The sequence below is a fragment of the Microcaecilia unicolor genome, chromosome 2, assembly GCF_901765095.1.
Source record: "Microcaecilia unicolor chromosome 2, aMicUni1.1, whole genome shotgun sequence".
Taxonomy (NCBI): domain Eukaryota; kingdom Metazoa; phylum Chordata; class Amphibia; order Gymnophiona; family Siphonopidae; genus Microcaecilia; species Microcaecilia unicolor.
In genome coordinates this window covers 105,486,062-105,504,860 of record NC_044032.1, presented here as the reverse complement: position 1 = coordinate 105,504,860, position 18,799 = coordinate 105,486,062, and positions in this window count along the sequence as shown.

Sequence of the window (18,799 nt, the reverse complement as noted above, 5' to 3'; positions counted from 1 at the left end):
TGGTGGGAGAAAAGGACTGGGGCTGAAACTGGGGACTGGTGGGATAGTGGGGCTGGAACTGGGGGCTGAAAAAAAGGGGCAGAGAGAGGGGACAGATCCTGGATGGAAGGGGGAGAGAGAGAGGGAGGGCAGACCCTGGATGGATGGGAGAAGAAGGGCAAATGATGGATTGAAGGGGCAGAGAGAAAGGGCAGACTGGATGGAAGGGATAGAAAGGGCAGACAGTGAATGGAAGGGGGAGAGAGAGAGGGCAGACAGGGGCAGATGGTGGATGGAAGGAGCAGAGATAGAGGGCAGATGTAGATGGAAGGTGCAGGGAGAGAGGGCAGACATTGGATGGAGGGAACAGCAGAGAGGGCAGACACTGGATGGCAGAGAGAGAACAAAGACAGATGCTGGATGGAAGGAAGACAGTGAAAAGAAGATGAGGAAAGCAGAAACCAGAGACAACAAACTGTAAATAAAATATATATTTTTATTTTTTTTTTGCTTTGGGATAAAGTAGTATTGTAGCTGTGTTAATGTTTATAATAGAACATGTAAACAAGGTAATCTTTTTATTGGACTAATTTTAATACATTTTGGCTAACTTTCAGAGAACAAAACCCCCTTCCTCAGGTCCGGATAGGATATTGTAACAGCACTATACTGTATTGACCTGAGGAAGGATGTTTTGGCCTCTGAAAGCTAAATGTATTAGTCCAATAAAATGGTATTATTTTATTTTCTATATTTGTTTTATTTCTATTTGTTAATTTGTAAAGTGGTGATTGGTACTTGTTAGTTTTTTCAAATTTACATCTGCTGTCTTTATATTTTGCACAGTACTAGAGGACATTTTCTGTTTCTGTGGTGTTGCATTGTATGCAGAGTCTGGCATCTTGGGGGTTCAGTTTAATTTTTGTCTAAATAGAAAGGTTACTTTTGCTTATTCTATAGTGGATTAGGGTGTATCTGTGTTTGTGAAAAAGACATGGCTTTCGGTTGGCATTGACTGTGTAAGATGGACGATCTGTGTTATTCTGCCTGGTTTCGTTTTACAGTAGGTGAATTGATGTTCTAGTGCTCACTGTAGTGTTTAAGATGCTTTCCTTTTCCTTGTGTGACTTGTAGAAATTACTACTTATGGTATGCTAGAATTGCTCTTTAGGTCCTGAGTGTTTTGTATTCTCGGCATGCCTAGTACTAGATTTTGGAGGGGGGGGGGGGTGTTAAAAAATGACTGGCCCCGGGTGTCAACTACCCTAGGTACGCCACTGTACGTACCTCTTGCATGCGCAAGTGTACAGGACATTAGCACTCTTGTGGGTAAGTGTACACCTATGCACAGAGTGGAGGAGCAGCCTAGTGGTTAGAGCACCGGTCTTGCAATCCAGAGGTGGCTGGTTCAAATCCCACTGCTGGTCCTTGTGATCTTGAGCAACTCACTTAACCCTCCATTGCCTCAGCTACAAATTTAGATTGTGAGTCCTCCTGGGACAGAGAAATATCCAGTGTACCTGAATGTAACTCACCTTGAGCTACTACTGAAAAAAGGTGTGAGCAAAATCTAAATAAGTAAATAAATGGTAGTAATGAAGATGGATATTAATGTTGTGCTTTTTTTCTAGTGAATCTCTTCCCTGAAGAAAAACTATACTTGGCCATGTCGGCAGACATTCTGACTGTTTTTGAAGCTTGCAGTTAGGTAGCTTAATTTTTACTGCAATGTTATTCAAGAAAAAATTCTTGAAAAATCATTTTGGATCAATGACGATTCACACTCGGTTGCTTAACATAAGTTGATTCTGCAGTACCTGTGTTGTTACACCTGAAGATCCATATTATTTAAATATGTTTGCAAAGTAGTTAAAGATATGTGTGTTGCCTAGGATGCTGGGAACAATTTTGGTCTAGCCCTTTTTTGTGCAATTGTAGGGAGTGGAATTGGTATATTGGGGTCACTGATCCTTTTTTGATATGCATTTGATGGGGGTGGAGGGTGAGTAAGGAATAGTATGGTGGGGTCTCCAAGCCCCTTTTGTTAATTTGTTGAGAGGTAGAAATTGGTATGTTGGGGTTGCTGAACCTCTTTTATGCATTTGTGGGGGGTGGAAGGTGCGCCGTGCACTGCACGCTTGTTTTAATGAAACTGAGTATGTGCGAGTATGCTCAGTTTCATTAAAATGAGAGCATGCACGGCGCGACTGGAAACAGGAGAAAAGGCAAGTGTGAGACCAGCGTGGGACAGATAAATGCTTCAGCTGGCGGGGATTGGGGACCCCCCCACCAGCCAAACCGGGGGTCCCAGAGCCAATTTGTTTTTGGGGGGGCAGGCCCCCATGGCCCCCCATAGCTACACCACTGGACTCCTGATGCAGGCAACAACACTGAAATATGGCTCCATGTCGAGTCTCAGAGATGTACTTATCATAATAAAATTTCTACAACATTGGCATTTTATGTCCCCTTGGTTTCTTATTGGAAGTGCCATCAGATACCCTACGCTTATGTTTTATCTCATGTTATTTTCTGTAGTGGTATCTCTGTTCCTCCACCTTTGGTGTTTTCCCTTTTACTATGCCACACAGAAGGAAACATCTGTCTGGAGCACAATTTAAAAAAAGAGGGACGGAACGAAAGCTGTTCTGTCAAAACAAGAGAGCCATGTTATGGTTTGTGATAGTATAAGCATCTGATACTCAACATGACTAACTGTCTAAGATGAAAAGCCATAATTATGAGAGTATAAGTAGTACAGCTCTTGCAGATGCTTCCATAGAGCTCATTACCATTACATCCATATCTCAGATGGATGAAGAAGTACATGTACCTGATGAATAAACTGTAGCATGTGTAAGTGTGTTGGAGTTGGAAGTTGCATTTTTCTCAGAATTCAGTCTGTCCTTCCAGGACTGTGGCCAGAAATAAGCTGAGAGACTTCCTTGAATTACATGGTCCAAAGGAAGAGAAAGTGTTGACGTTTCCAACAGGTCCCAGACACAGAAAAAGCTTTCATCATATTCATTATGGATGTGAAAAGCCCATGGGTGAGAAAATGGAAAGACAATGGCTCATGCGCTCAAAGAGCCAGGATACTGCATACTGATTTTGCTGCAAACTATTCTAAGCTGACACCACCATGCCTGTATCAAGTTTTACTGGAACAAAAAAATCTGGAAGAACATGATTGGAACATTTGGAGATCATAAGGCATTTTCTTGAGCTGGAATGAAGTTAGAGACACGACTGAGGTTAAAAGCAACCGAATCAACTAAAGACCAGTTCTGAGACTCTGCGCTAGATAAATGTTCTAAAAAGGCTAACTGCAATTTTTTTAGAGTACTTACTACTCAGAACCTTCCTCTGCATAGGAAATCAAATCCCTATGGGCGCCTAAACCTTGCCTTACGTGATCATCCCTTCACTGCAACAGGAAAATCTTTCTCCTCTCCCACAATTTTCTTTTTATTGTGCTCCTTCTGTCTCGAGACAAGTAGCAACCTTGAAACGCAGGATATTTCAAAGATGCTGCTTGACCCATGGCACAGGGAGTGCATTAAAAGAAAACAGCTGTGCGAGAGGAGAAAGATACTTCTGCTACTGTATTTATGCTGTGGCAGGTAGAAGGGGCTGGGGCTCATAGGCTGTGGATTGGAAGGAGATGACCGAAGCTGCTGCTCAGAGGGGTCTGGGTAAAAGGAGCTAGGGCTGATGTTATGGGGTTGGGGAGTCTGGATGAAAGTGAATGGGGCAGAAGCTGGTAGAGGCTGAGGCTGATACTGGGGGAAGGGATGGGAGAAGAGGTGCTGTTGCCGAGAGCTATGGGCTGGGAGAAAGGGGCTGGGGCATAATGCTGGGTCTGGAGGTCTAGAAGCTAGGGCTGGAGGCTGGTAGATTATAGAAGGAGCTGATGCTGATGCTGGGGGGGGGGACTAAGAGAAGGGGGCTGATGCTAGGGGGCTATTGCTGGGATGTTTGGAGAAGAGAGCTGGGGTTGGAGGTTGGCAGAAGAGAGTTAGAATATAAGGCTATGAGAAGAGGGCTGGAAGGTGGTGCTAGGGATTGGGAGGAGGCTGCAAGCTGATAGTGGGAAAAGTGAGAGGATGACAAATACTGCTAAGGGGGAGAAGCAAGGATATATGCAAGAAAAGATGCTAGGGAAAGAGAGAAATTGGTACAGGGGAAAAAGAAGGGGCAATGGATGTTTAGGAAAAAGGAAAAATAGGCAGGATGGCAGATACCAAGGACATGGGAATGTAAGAGAGCTGGGGTGTTAACTTAGGCAGAGACTCTATTATTGGGTGGGAGATAAGAAGAAGACAGACTAAGATTGGCTGGGTATTGGGGGTATAAGTGGAGACTTGGGGTTTGGATGAGATTGTGATTAAGGAGGATTGTAAGACCGAAGAGTGGTTATGTAGTGGGGATTATGAAATTGAGCAGGGGTTATGGAAGACATGGGGACTGAGTGAGTAGGGCTGTGAGACTGAATGCAGAAAAATTTGGAGAAATTGCTTGAAGGACCTAGAGAGTTTGGGGAGGGGAAAGCAATTGAAAGCAACAGAGGTTTACAGAAAAGAAGAGATACAAAGAACAGGACTATGAATCTTGGAAAGAGGTGAGAGAATGGGGTAGGCAAAAGAGTAAATGAGGGTAAAGAAGGGACTGGAGGTATACAAGGGATGACAGGAAAGGAGTTGAAGCTGGTAAGGGATGTGAGGCAAAAGAAGGTAGATGAGTTTGGGGAGGGAAGAAGTTCAAAGGTGAAAATGGGGGGACTAGAAAGTAGGTGAAAGGACAGGGGAAGAGGAAAAGAATAAGTGGGGAATGGGAGGCCTAGGGAACAGTAGGAAATAAAAAGTTGGAAGTAGGTGAAGGGGGGATGAGGGAGACTGAAGGCAGGGTAGACAAGGCTATAGGTAGATAAAAAGGCAGGTGAGAGAAAAAGATGAAATATAATTATTAATGTCGGCAATAGATATAGGGGTAGAAAGGAAGAAGACAGGAAACAGGACAAAACAGAAAATGAAAATCAGATTCTGCAGAGATCCAACCAACTGGAAAAATAAAATGATCATAAAACCTTCCAGTATGGGGCCATTCTGGTGTTATGAGCCCTGAGATCTGCGTGATTCATACTGCAAAATTTGGCTCAGGGCACCACAACACTTTAAGCTGGCCCTGGTGCCAAATAGAATTTGATTCAGTACTTAAAAAACATTTATGTAAAGTAACTCCAAAGAAACTCACATTGTCATTACCTTGGAAAAATAATTAGAAAGAGATCACCCAGTTACTGGCTACACAACCAAAAAGATGATTCGGAAGCACCTGACATCTGCAAAATGTTACTCCATCAGTCTAGACTGCACTCCTAACATCAGCCATACTGAACAAATGACTTTAATGGTGCATTTTGAAACAGCAGAATCTTTAAAAATGAAACTTCTGTGGTAACTGAAAATATTTCCTGGAATTGACATAGATGACAATACAGAAGCTGGAATGACAGATCTGCTGTAAATGTTCAATTGCTTTAACTTTTAAACATTACAGATATGAGAGGATGGGGCTATGACAACGGAGCCAATATGAAAGTAAAAAAGAGTAGCAAACAAACTCAGGTTCAGGAGCTATTTCCATTAGCAATTTTTCTCTCTTGTGTCTCACATTCACTGCACTTGATGGTGAGTGATACTGCCTTTGTTCGTGTTGAAACTTTCATCAACTCATCCCAGGAAAATTTTAATGCAACATCATGTTTTACTTTGAAACCACCGAGTACAAGAAGGGAAAGTCACAGCTCCTGCAACCAGATTGGGAAAGTCAGCTACAAAAGATGTAAATACTACGGTGAACGTAAGCAGTAAATTTGAGACTGAGCTCATACTCCAGATACCCTGGCTTAGGAGTGAGGTTCATTCCTGTCATGGTATGTGCAAGAAATACCCCTATCAGAGACCCATAACAACAATACTTTTCTCTGTTCTTATTTTTTATTTTAGAAAACCTCTAACATATACCAACCATCTCTTGCAACAGTTTCCCCCTCCTCATTCCACATGACCAACTGCAAATGTAGAAGCAAAATACTCCAATCTCACTTCATCATTATGTAAATTAAGGTTCAATTGGACTGAACAGCAATTTTCAAAGCACATTGTCCGATCAGTTTCTCTTGGGCCCATCTCTCAAAAAAGACCCTCACTGTCTTCAAAGGATTTACTAAGGAAATAAGCATTCCTTGGTTTTTGGATCACTGCTTCTCAGCTCGGAGTATGAGATGTTTTGCACTGTTTAGCCAATTCACAATGCATTATTGCTAGAGCTGTGTGCAAAAAGTCTTGTGGGCATTCATTAATCTTTTTAGGTAAACATTGTAGCAAATAACTTCCTAACTCTACTTTTATCCTAAGTCCTGTAATTTCATGTAATAAATCATAACCCATCCTCCAATGTGCTTATGCTGTATGGCAATTCCACCAAATATGCTTAAATATACCCCTCATTTCCTCCAACATAAATCTGATACAGAAATAAATATTTAAGCCAGTCTGTACAGGGTCAGATGCCAGTAATATAGAACCTTCAGACTACTTTCCAACAAATTGGTGGAAATTGCAGTTGGTGTCACAAAATGCCTAGACACCCACCTGGGGTTACCCCATGGCCACTTTGAGGGTCTATCCCCAGTACAGTTCAGGTCCGCCTGTACCTGCCATTTGTGCGCTAAACTAGTACCCTCCTCCCACCGACTGGGACACAACCGCCTCTGGGCAAGACTCCTGCTCTCAAATTATCCCTGGTAATTTCTAGGCTACTGAAGTCACACTCCCAGTGGTCCCACAGTTCCCAGAAAGCACCCACAGACTCAACAAACAAACCACCAGGATTCTTTATCAGTTCAGACAGCAGAGGCAATAAACTGAATAGTGTTTATTTTCTTAAAAATATTGAATAATACACACAAAAAAGTGCAATCTGCAAACAATAACAGGTAACTGGAATATAGATAAATTATAAAACTATCTAAACATTTGTTTACTTTCTAAAAAGTATCTGTGAAGATCGAACATATAGCTGCTCACAAGTTATCAAATGTAACTGTTTACAGGGCCTTAGCAAAGAGATTCCTCTCTCTTTTCTTCCTGGCTAAGACTGGGGCAAAAGCCAGTAAAATCCAAATGAAATTGAGCTTCTGGGCCAATCAGAGCCCAGAACAACAAGTTTTAAAAATAGCTGGTTACATCATTGCAGGCATTTCCTTTACCTATGTTAACTAAAGAATGAAAGGTCAGTGCTTTGTAACAACTTAAAACATAACATGCACCACCTGCTGGCCAAACTAGAGAAATACACTTCAAGAATTTAATAAGGCAGTTTTATAGGCTTAAAACACACTGTTCTGTCACACATGGGTTGCTTGAAATATTACTTCCCAGTCTCTCTGAGGGACTTGAAACTTCTCCCTTTTATAGGTGAATGAATGAAGAAGCTTCTCTTTAAAATAGATGTCCTATAAGTAGAAAGTTCCAATTCTTCCCACCTCCTTAGCCTTCCAACTCTATATTTGAAGCCAATAGGGGGACATACTCACAAGCTGTGTAATACCCTGGGTGTCTAACCCTACTTCCCTAAACTTCTCCCATACCAATTGTTTTAATGTTATAAGGGGTGAGATGATCCAAATCTTTTACTAGTTTTATAAGGGAGTCATATTAGAGCCTCTAAGGGGCACTGCCCCATCATATGCTGCTCTATCAAGACCCACTGCTTGCAGAGCTCTCTCCTCCATTCCCAGTATAGCCCTGAACTGTGCTGCCTAATAGTATCTGACCAAATCAGGCGCCCTCATTCCTCCTGTTGCCTTGGATAAAGTGAGAATACTACAAGCAGCCCTGAGCTGTGTCCTCTTTCAAATATAGAAAAACATTTTTTTTTTGTTAGCACCCTTAACTCTATCCAGAACTGCTAATGGAAGGGTGTGGCAGAGATACCGAAATTTTGGGACAGCATTTTCAGGTATGCTGTCTTCCCCACCCATGAGTGATTGAACCTCACCCATCTCTCTAGATCTCCTATGAGCACTTTATAAAGCATTGTTCCTAAACTTCCAGCCACCTTTACCTCTAGATACTTCAAAGAGCCCTTAGCTTCTCAAAATGGAAAGGACATCACTAACCCAGTCATTTCTTTTCTTTCCAATATTATATTCCTTAACTCAGTTTTGGTGGTATTAGCCTTAAACCCCGAATAACAAATGAAATTTTGCATCTCCTCTACTATAACTGGGAGTGATTGAAGTGGAATCACTCACTGTTAATATAATATCATCTGCAAAAAGTGACATTTTATAATCTATTCCCCCTAAAGATAACTCCTGAATATAGTAATTTGCACAGATTCATACAACCAAGGTTTCTACCACCAATGCAAAAAGAAGGGGTGAGAGGAGGTGTTGCTGTCAAGCTCCCTATTCAGGGTAAATAATTTGGAGTAGCTTCCATTGACTCATACCCATGCATTAGGTTCTGAGTGTAGCACTGTGATCCATTTCTGAAAATGGGGATCAAACTCATTCTTCACAGGATGGCAAATATAAATGCCAACTCCAACTTGCTGAAGGGTTTCTCATTATCTACTACCATTAGAACCACTGAGTTTTCTTCTTTCTGGGCCCACTCTATTAGATTAACCATTCTCCTTAAATTATCTCCAGCCACCCTCCCTGGAATGAATCCTGATTGATCTTCATATATTATAGATGTTATATCTTACTTAAGCAAGAGGCCAAAATTCTTGCTAGCAGTTGACATCAGGTTTAGCAGTGAGAAAGGCCTATAAGGCTCAAATAACAATGGGTCCATACCCTCCTTATGCATTATTAGCTAGCAGAATGGAGTTTGCTAACAAGTTCCCCTTCACTACTGAACTGAACGTTTTAAGGGGACCTACAAGATCCATAGCCAAGCTTTTGTAAAAATTTGGCAGAGAGATCACCTAAACCTAGAGTTTCCCTGGTTTCAACTCACATATGGTCCCCAACCCCCCAACATCTGTTCCTCATCAATTTCCTGGTCCAGCCCCTCTCTTTGATCTATAATTAACATGGGCAGATAGTCATCTATTTCCCAGGCAGTGCCCATAAGCTCCGATGAGTACAGCTTTTCATAATAATCCATGAAGAGATTACTGAGGGAATCTGCCAATCCCTTCATCCATACTATTACACTGCAGGGGGTCTGCTTTTTCAATTGATGTGCTAACAATTTACTTGGCACATTGTGTTCTTCATAGTGCACTGGTCTTACTCTACCTATATTATGCTTCACTTCATCAGCCCACAATGCCTTAAGCTGGCCCTGCAAGGTGGTGATTTCCAATTGCAATTTTTGGAAAGGTGTGCCATTTTTCTTGTTCACATTTTCTGATTCTCTCCTCTAATTCTCTTGTCTTCCCCTCTCACTCCCACTTATATCTGCTAGAGAGCTGGAATAGATGATCTCAAACTGTTGATTTGTAACCATCTCATACAGTGTCATTACCTATCGCCCCACTACCATTCAATTCAAAGTACTCTTGGGTAACTTGCTGCTCTCACAAATGTGTATATGGCTCTATCCAATAGTATGTAGCCAATCTGTGAATATGAATCATAGGTTACTGAGTAGAAAGTTTACCCCTTGTATTTGGATGCAACTTTCTTCAGATATCTTCCAACCCAAATTCTTTTATCATATGCTTAAAGGTCTACCTATCTGTTCTTCTATATTCCCCCTTACCTGAGGTATCCAATTATGGAGCTAAGGTTATGTTAAAATTGCCGCCAGTGATCCAAAGACCTTCACCTAATCTAGAAGCACTCTTTCCAGCCCTTCACAAAAGCTTTTCTGATTTGCATTGGATGCTTATATTGATAGAACGTACCTCATTCATAGTCATCCTAACAGCCAAGTATCTCCCTATCAGGTCTCTAAGAGCATTGAGGATAGAGAAGTTAAGGTCTCAGGAAATCATAAATGCAACTCTGTCTTTTTTTTTACTCTCCTTCCTATTGGATACAAACAAGTTGGTAGAACAATAAAGTGATTTCATCAATTTTTTATGGCAAGTTAAAAAATGAGTCTCCTGAATTAGGTCTATAGACACCTGGTGACTAGCTAGCTTTTTAGAGTGACTGTCTCTTAAAAGGAGAGTTTAAATCCCTAACATTCAGTGAGATTAACTTGCCACTAGCTTCTTCTGTTGAAAACTATGAAAAACATACTATTATGTCTTTTACCATCTTAGTCAGTTATCGAATGCTTAGCGAGTCCTCTCAACCTTAACGTGCCTGTATTCTCAGAATATGAATCCTGGTTTATAGATGCAGAAATCTTCTGGACAACTTTTACACAGTCTGTATATTCTGGTGATTCTGGGACCCCTCAAATGCGCAAGTTGTACCTCCTGCTCCTGTTTTCAAAGTCCTCCAGCTTTTCCATTACATCCGAGTTTGCACCATGGAGCTCCTGACACTGCTTCTCTAGCGAGACAATAGCTGCAGAATTTTCTTCCATTCTCTCCTCTGTGTCTTCAAGCCTCTTGCCCAGATCTGCCTAGAGGCCAGGCTCTTGAGTTACGATCTTATTGCATACTGTAGCTAAATCTTCCTTTATTTTTTGGAAGTCCAGATTTCAGCCATGCTCAAGAAAAAAAAAACAACTCATATTCAGGTGCACTGCTGATCGCACTTCCATGCTAGATGCAATCTTACTTGCCTCATGCCACGATGGAGTCCCCACCACATCTACAATATAGGAACATTCCTGTCAGTTGCTTTCTTCCAGGGTGTATTTGTGGGCTGTTCCCTAAGTTTTCACCACTGATAGCAGTCACAAACCAGCCAACTCACTTTCTGCATGGAAAAATGCTAATAATTAGTACCTCTGAAGCTCTTTCTTCAGACCTCAATTTAGTCTGGTGACATCACTTCCTCCCAAAACAACAATTCAAAGTAATTTTTTTTTTAAATCATTGATGCCACAATTCAGTCAGTTGATAAATGTGTTTTGCAGTTCAGAGAATACTACAGGATGTTTGCAATCCTATACAATATTCTAAAACTGCAAAACACTGCACCTGAGGGCATCCAACAAAAGTGTGTTGAACGTGAGAGTGCTCTCAAATGGTGATGCAGTTGATTTGCATGATGAGCTGAGGCCACATACTGGCAGACTCCACTCCAAAGGATGTTCAGAGTACAACTTGTTTGTTATACCTCCAGATGCTTTCACTGCTCTGTGCATAATTTTGAAACTTCCAGTAACAGTTGCAAGAGAATAATGCAGCTTCTTTAAAATAAAGCTGATAAAAACATATCTGTGCTCCACGATGATGCTGGAACAGCTAGTTAGATTGCAACAATATATATCAAGCATGAACTAACCCAAACATTCGATCTTAAGGAATCAGTTTGGCAAAGCAATCATCTGACTGTACTCAGCACTTTAAATGAGGTCTCATCAGAGACTTAAACAGAAATACTATCACCTCTTTTTTTCTTGTTGACCATTCCTATCCCTATACACTTCTGGCTATTGTCATCATCTTTTCTAGCCGTTGGGGCCAGCTTAAAGATAATCAAATATGATCACTTCCAAGTTCCACACTTCTTTGATGCACAGAAGTACTTAATCCCCTATACTGTACTCCTCCTTTGAACTTTGCAGCCCAAGTGCATGACCCTGCAGTTTTAGCATTAAATGCTGGCTGTCAAATTCTAGACCATTCTTTAAGCTTTGCTAGATTCCTGCTCATTTTATCCACACCTTCTGGTGGGTTTTGGAATCATTGACAAAAAGGCCAACCTTTCCCAACAGGCCTCCTGCAATATCGTTTACCAAACAAATTGCACTCTAGAATATCCTTTAGAGCGGAGTCTGCAAATACATGTCTAGAAAGTGTCCTCAGTTCATCATACAAATCAGCTACACTGAAAGCAGGCAGAACTGTTGAAAAGAACCAGACCAAAGACCAATTCCTGCAGCACACCATTGGTAATACCCCAATCCTCAGAGTGAACTCCCATTCAGCCAGTTTCTAACCCAGTTAATCATTTTAGACCTTATACCAAGACTGTTCAGTTTATGAGTTGCCTATAAAGAACTGTGTCAAAGGGCTTGCTGAAATCTAAGAATACCACATCAAGTATATCACATCCTCTGATCCAACCTTTTGGTCATGCAGTCAAGCAAATTGATCAGCTTTATCTGGCAAGACATATCTCTAGTAAAATCATGCTGACTCAGATCCACTTATCCGCTGATTTCCAGAAACTGAATTATCCTCTGTTTTAGCAGAGGTTCTATTAACTGACTGCTAAGGTTATAATAAATAACCTCTCCTTGAAAAAGAATTTTTTGACATCAGTCCTCATTTTCTGATATTACTTCTGAGTCTGCCACCTCGCAACCTCAATTCATGTCCTTTAGTTTTACCATTTCCCCTTTTCTGGAAAATATTTGTTTCCATATTGCTTGGAATGCCCTCCAGAGGGAGGTGCTGGAGACAAAAACTGTGGCGGAATTCAAAAAGGTGTGGGATGAACACAGAGGATCTCTAATTAGAAAATGAATGGTATAAAAAAAGCAAAACTTAAAGGGTTGCATATGTGTTGCATGTCAACTGATTCTTAGATGGCCACTCTGGCTGTATCAACTAAAGCTGGTGCTTGGCTAGCTTGTATAGCCTGAGTCCCAGAGCAATATGGTTGTAGGATGGGCTGGAGAGAGCTTCAATGAAAACTCCAGTAACTTGGAAAGTGAGGACAGTGCTAGGCAGACTTTTACGGTCTGTGTGCTGCAAATGACAAGATGGATTTAGATAGCCCGGAATGGGCTTTGATGGCAACTCCAGTTGTTTGGAACATAAAGACAGAGCAGGCCGGACTTCTATGGTCTCTGTCCCAGAAACAGAAGAGAAAGACCATGATCAGGTATATAATATCATGTTCATTGTTGATTTAATGTTGAATTGATAATGAATGTGACTGTTAGGCAGACTGGATCATACAGGTCTTTATCTGTCGTCACTTACTGTGTTACTATGTAACCTATAGATCCCTGCTTTTTTCCTTTGTTTTGCTTTTGGAATCACATTCCTGTCTCTGGTTTACTGGGATCACTCCTAATTCTAAAAAAAAAAAAAAATGAAAATTTAAAAAGATCAGACAATGGAGCCACAAGTATTTTCCTAAGTTCCTTCAATACCTTCAGATCTATTCTATCCAGGCCCATTACTTTGTCTATTTTGAGTTTAGCTAGTGTCTTAAAATAACAGTCTTCAAAAAATCATTTGAGGCCTACCACACTTCCATTCATATTTCTATTTGTATCTTGATGTGTAACTTTTGGATTGTCATCTGTGAACATGGAACAGCTTTATCCTCTTTGTTTCTACATATTTCCCCTCTTCATCCTTGAGTCTTACAGTACCACTTTTTCATTTCCTCTTGTTTTAAATATATCCAAAATGTCTTCCCCTGCTTTCCTGACTATTTTACCAACTTCTAGTTTTTCCAGATATTTTTGATCATCTTTCTCTTTCTGCAATCATCTGTAATTTACAAATTCTATCCTCTTTTTCCTTACTTTTTCAGATCCATGTTCTGAAAACAATGTAGCTTCTTTTTCTTCTTACTTTTATTTACTTTCCTAACAAACAGGTTTTTTTAACCCTTAAAACATTGTTTAGTTTGGTTACTGCTTTTCTATGTCCCCTAGATAGTGCCATCCAGCTAATGACTCCTTAAGGCATTCCTCATATTGACAAATTTAGCTTTCAAGTCTCGGACGCTCAGTTTTGAGTGAACCATGTCAACCAGTGTCCTAATACTGGACCACATTATTCGGTGATCACTTGATGCTGGATGATCACCCACAAAGACATCAGATATACTCTCCCCATTTGTTAATAAAATGTCCAATATTGCCCCTTCCTTCATGACTTCCATTACTGGTTGCTGGAAACTCCCTGGAAAGAATCCAAGAATTCCCCTGACTTGTAGATGACACTGCTGCTAGGATGTCCCAATGTACATATAGGAAATTGAAGTCATCTTGCAATAGCAGTCTCTCTTTCACAGCAATACCAAGAATATCATTGATTAAATCTCTATTTTTTTTCTGTCTGTGAGGGAGGACTGTGTATTAAACCAGCAAAAATAGATGTTTCATTCTCTCTTTCCAAATTGATCCACAGCGTCTCCTCCTTACTTTGTAAGCCCTGCAGTTCTGTTGCTTTAATATTATGTTTTACATATACTGCCACTCCTCTTCCCCTTTTGCTCTCCCTGTCCTTCCTGAATAGATTATACCTCAGTATAACTATATTCAAATCATGGTTCTGTATGAACCAAGTCTCTGTGACCACCATTAAATCCAAGTTAGCGTCTTTCATTAGTGTATTTAGATCTAGAATTTTATTTCCTATACTACAGGCATTAATAAACACAGCCTCCCAGATGTTGCCTTTTTTTTCTATTTCTGACAGCAGTGGGTTGAGATCCTGGGGAACCAGGTTCAGTTCCCTCTGCAGATTCATGTGACCGTGGGCAAGTCACTTGGACCTCCATTGCCCCAGGTACAATATATAACTCAGATTGTGAGCCTATTAGGGACAGTACAAAGTTCCTGTAGTAGAAACTGTAAACCGCATAGTTGCTCCAGGGTTCATTGGGGGTATATTGAGTGTGGAAAAATAAATATATGAGTGATACAAGCTGATAAGAACTTACCTGTACTTTGCTATGACTTTGGAACAGTTACTTGGGCTTGCAACATCAATCAAACATGAGCTAATCCAAACCTTAGATGTAAACTAATCAATTCTGATCTTTCCAGCCCAGAAGTCACGGACTGTGCTCATCTGACATTGTGAGGATGTGCCATTATCTGTAAAATTTCACCACAAAAATGCACACTTTGATTTATGAGGCATGAGATGCTCCTATCATAGACCCAAAACAATTTAAAGTAATTTTTTTTCTTCAAAGATGCTGCAATTTAGTCAGTTGATGAACAGTTCCAGAAGCTCAGAGAACACTACAGGATATTTGAGATCCTATACCAAATTCTAGAACTCCAAGAGACTGCAGCTGATGCCCTCCAACAAAAGTGTGCTGAACTTGACAAAAGTGCTCTCCACGGTGACCCTCAAGACACTGATTGCAGCTAACATCTGAGGATGCTTTTACAGGAATGTATTGCAGACTCAACAGTTTATAGGCATATAAAGTACATATTTCGTTTGTGGCTGAGTATGGGACATTTTATACATTTATTTTTGTTGTAGTACATGAATACAACATATTGGGCTTGATATTCAGCTGGCAGTAAAGTGTTTTGCTCCGGGCACTGGTATTGAATTTCTGGGTTTGCGGAGATGGCTACTGCATAGCCTATAAGTGCAACATTTGGCACTTAACCGGCTATGGATTACTGAATAAAAATAGGACTGACTTTTATGCAGTCCTATTTATGTGGTTAACCTGGCTGGTAAAGTGCTGAATATTGGCACTTAACTGGCTAAGTGACAATTTCAGCCCACAGAACCCCCCTAAAATAGCTGGTTTTCCCGTTTGACACTAACCAGTTAAGTGCCGCTGAAAATTAGAAGGTATCCCCGAATAGGCAATTTAATGGGCCAGGAGCCGTTTCTAGCCAGTTAAACCGCTTTAAATACTGATCCCATGATTTTGTTTGTGTAATGGAAACTATGAATCAGCTGGCTATCTAGGCCAATATGAGGATGCAGAATGTTTCCCATAATTAAACTTAGTATTTTTCTCTGTATATTAGAGGCCAACCGAAACTGGGGGTTCTCAGTTTTGACTGAAAGTGAATCAGCAGCTGAAATTTGCCATTCAGTTTCAGCTGAAAACAACTGGCTCCTCCCTCTGGTAGGACATCCTGAGCCAGTCACCACCCCACCCCCCTTGCCACAGCCCATCTGCCCTTCCACCATCCTCCCCAGGCCTACTTTTAAATACCCTCATAGTCTAGTGGCGGAACTCCCCTCCCCCTCAGGCCATCCTTTTTTAAAACTCCTGGTGGTCTACTGGCCTCTTCTGGGCAAGAATGATCCCCAGTAGCTCTTGTCCTTTGCTGGTTCCTCTGCCAATATGGCTGCTGGGACTTCCCATGGCTGCCTCATGAGACTGTCATAGGAGGTCCCAGGAACCATTTTGGGCTTGGAACCAGCATTCGCAGGAGCGACTCTCCTCCTGCTTATGCTGGTTCCAATCCCAAAATGGTCACTGGGATCTCCTATGGCAGTCTCATAAGGCAGCTGCAGGAAGTCCTGGCAGCCATATTGGCTGAGGAACCGGAATAGACAAAAGCAACTGGAAATCGTTCTTGCCTGGAAGAGTCACTAAACCACCAGGCATTTTAAAAGGTAGGCCAGGGAGCCCAAGGGGGAGGGAAGTGCCACCACTAGGATATTTAAAAGCAGGCCCAGAGGATGGAAGGTATGTTGCAGAAGGTGAGAATGGCAGCTGGCCTTGGTGGTGGTTGAGTGGCCCAAGGGAGGGTGAACAGCAATTGCAGGGATGGAGGGGGGCAGTTCTTTCTGCTGAATGCACTGGCATTTTTGGCCAAAATTCGAACCTGGATTTCGGGTCTGTTTTGAAGCCGAATCCGAAATACGGTTGGCCTCTACCATATATGTTTGCTATTTTCAAGCACTAAAGACTAGATTATTCCAAAGGGTTTTTTTTTTTTTTTTAAACCAATGATTGAGAACATTTGAAGCTCTGAAAGTCATTTATTGTCTCTTCTCTGAGGTCTTATTTTCCCCTTTACAAATTAAAACATATTTTAAGCAATTAAATAATATATGCATTTGTGAATAATATATTCCTGAAGTTTTTCTGTGGGTCAGCACTATTTTTATTTGGCTTTATACTGTTTTTATACAAATTGTCCAATCAGCTTTTTGGTTTAGGAGAGCCAGAGTCAAAAAGCTGTGGATAACATTCTTAGCTGATTTTCTCTATTTTGAACGCTTTTTCTGTGAGGGAGCGCCTGGGGATTTGTCAGGTATGAGTGACAGGTAAACTAGTATAGAGGGAGAGGATTGGGGTGGGGGCTGCCTCAGTGTAACCTCATTTGCTTGGAAGTGTAGGGTAGAATGAGGAACCAGACCATTACTACTTGTAAGGAAAAAGAGAAAAGAAAGAAAGGGAAAGGGAATGGGACTTGATATACCGCCTTTCTGTGGTTTTTGCAACTACATTCAAAGTAGTTTACATAGTATATATATATATACTTATTTGTACCTGGGGCGATGGAGGGTTAAGTGACTTACCCAGATTCACAAGGAGCTGCAGTGGGAATCAAACCAAGTTTCCCAGAATCAAAGTCCGTTGCACTAACATCTGCGAAGCAGCAGGAAGGGATCAAAAAAAGAAAAGAGGAAAAACAGTGGTGTTCCAATCTAGGGATAAGACAACTCTGAATGTGTACCATAGTAAAAGAAATAAAGAGGAGTGGAGAATCTAGAAAGAACAAGTGAGTAATTGTGTTTGATGTTATTTTTGTTCTATGCCTTTTGTTTTGCAATTATTGTGATTTTTGTCTCGTTTGCTTAAAGACTATTTTATAAATAAATCTTTTTATTTCAGAACTCCAATTGCGGCCTGGACGAGTTACTGAGTGCCGGTGGAGAATGAAGATTGTGGATTGTTTTACTGCTGCCACAACCCTCCCTCTCCCAGTAGTTACTGGTCCCAACCTGGACCCACCAATAAACTTACAAATGTGTATTTATAGAAAACTAACCCTCCTAGAACCAACCCGGGCAGGAAGGGGTTATACTTACAAGACAAACTTTCAATTTATGTAACTTAGCTTGATACAGGTGGCATATGTAACAATTTTAGTTGCCACATGCAAAATTCAAAGTTGTTTAAGTGATTAGACAACCTATATTCCTGCCAATTTTCGTAATACTTCTGTATGCAACATTTGAAGCTAAGATGACAATGTGATACATGGTTTTATAAAAAGACATATATTTAGACATGCTATTTGTGATTTGTAGGATTGTAAGGTTCCTTTTCAAAGTCATGTAATAACTTGAGTCAGGCAGTGCTTATTAATCTGAACTGCTGAATATAAAAACTTGGGCTTGATTTTCAACCATACCATTACTGAAATGATAAATTGTATGTATTAGGCCTCTATTTTAAAAGCATCTCCATAATACTAAGCCAATGGGTGGCGGAGACCCCCCCGGATTTCTGGCACTGGCAGAACAAACTGCATGAGTTCATGTTGTTTCAAAGGAGAGGTGTAGGCAGCTCCCCTGGGCGACGGAGGTGGTTTCTAGACATCTGGGGGCCGTATATCCAAAGTTTGTCTTCTGAAGGACGGAGTTTAGTGGTGAATTCGCTTTAGGCGTACAATGAGACGAGGCTATCCATTGTTGAAAGAAATTGGGGGTCTGGATATCTCTCAGCAGGGGAGGGAGTAGGGAGGGGGGCGGGGGGAAGATTTCCAGTGTTTGTTGTACTGTTATAATTTTTGATAAAACTTATTATTCACTATAAGGTTTAGAGGGGGGATGGGGTTTAGGTGTGGGATGGGGGGACATAGATGAGTTAATAGTTTGATGTTTACAGAGTTACGAAGGGGGGGGGGACATATAATAAAATATTGATGATAATGCCGAATGTTAGCTTTTCAAGATGTGGATATGTTAACTAATATGGTACAAGTTGAGTTTCTTGGTTGTATTGTACTTATAATATCATCAATAAAAATTGTTGAAACAT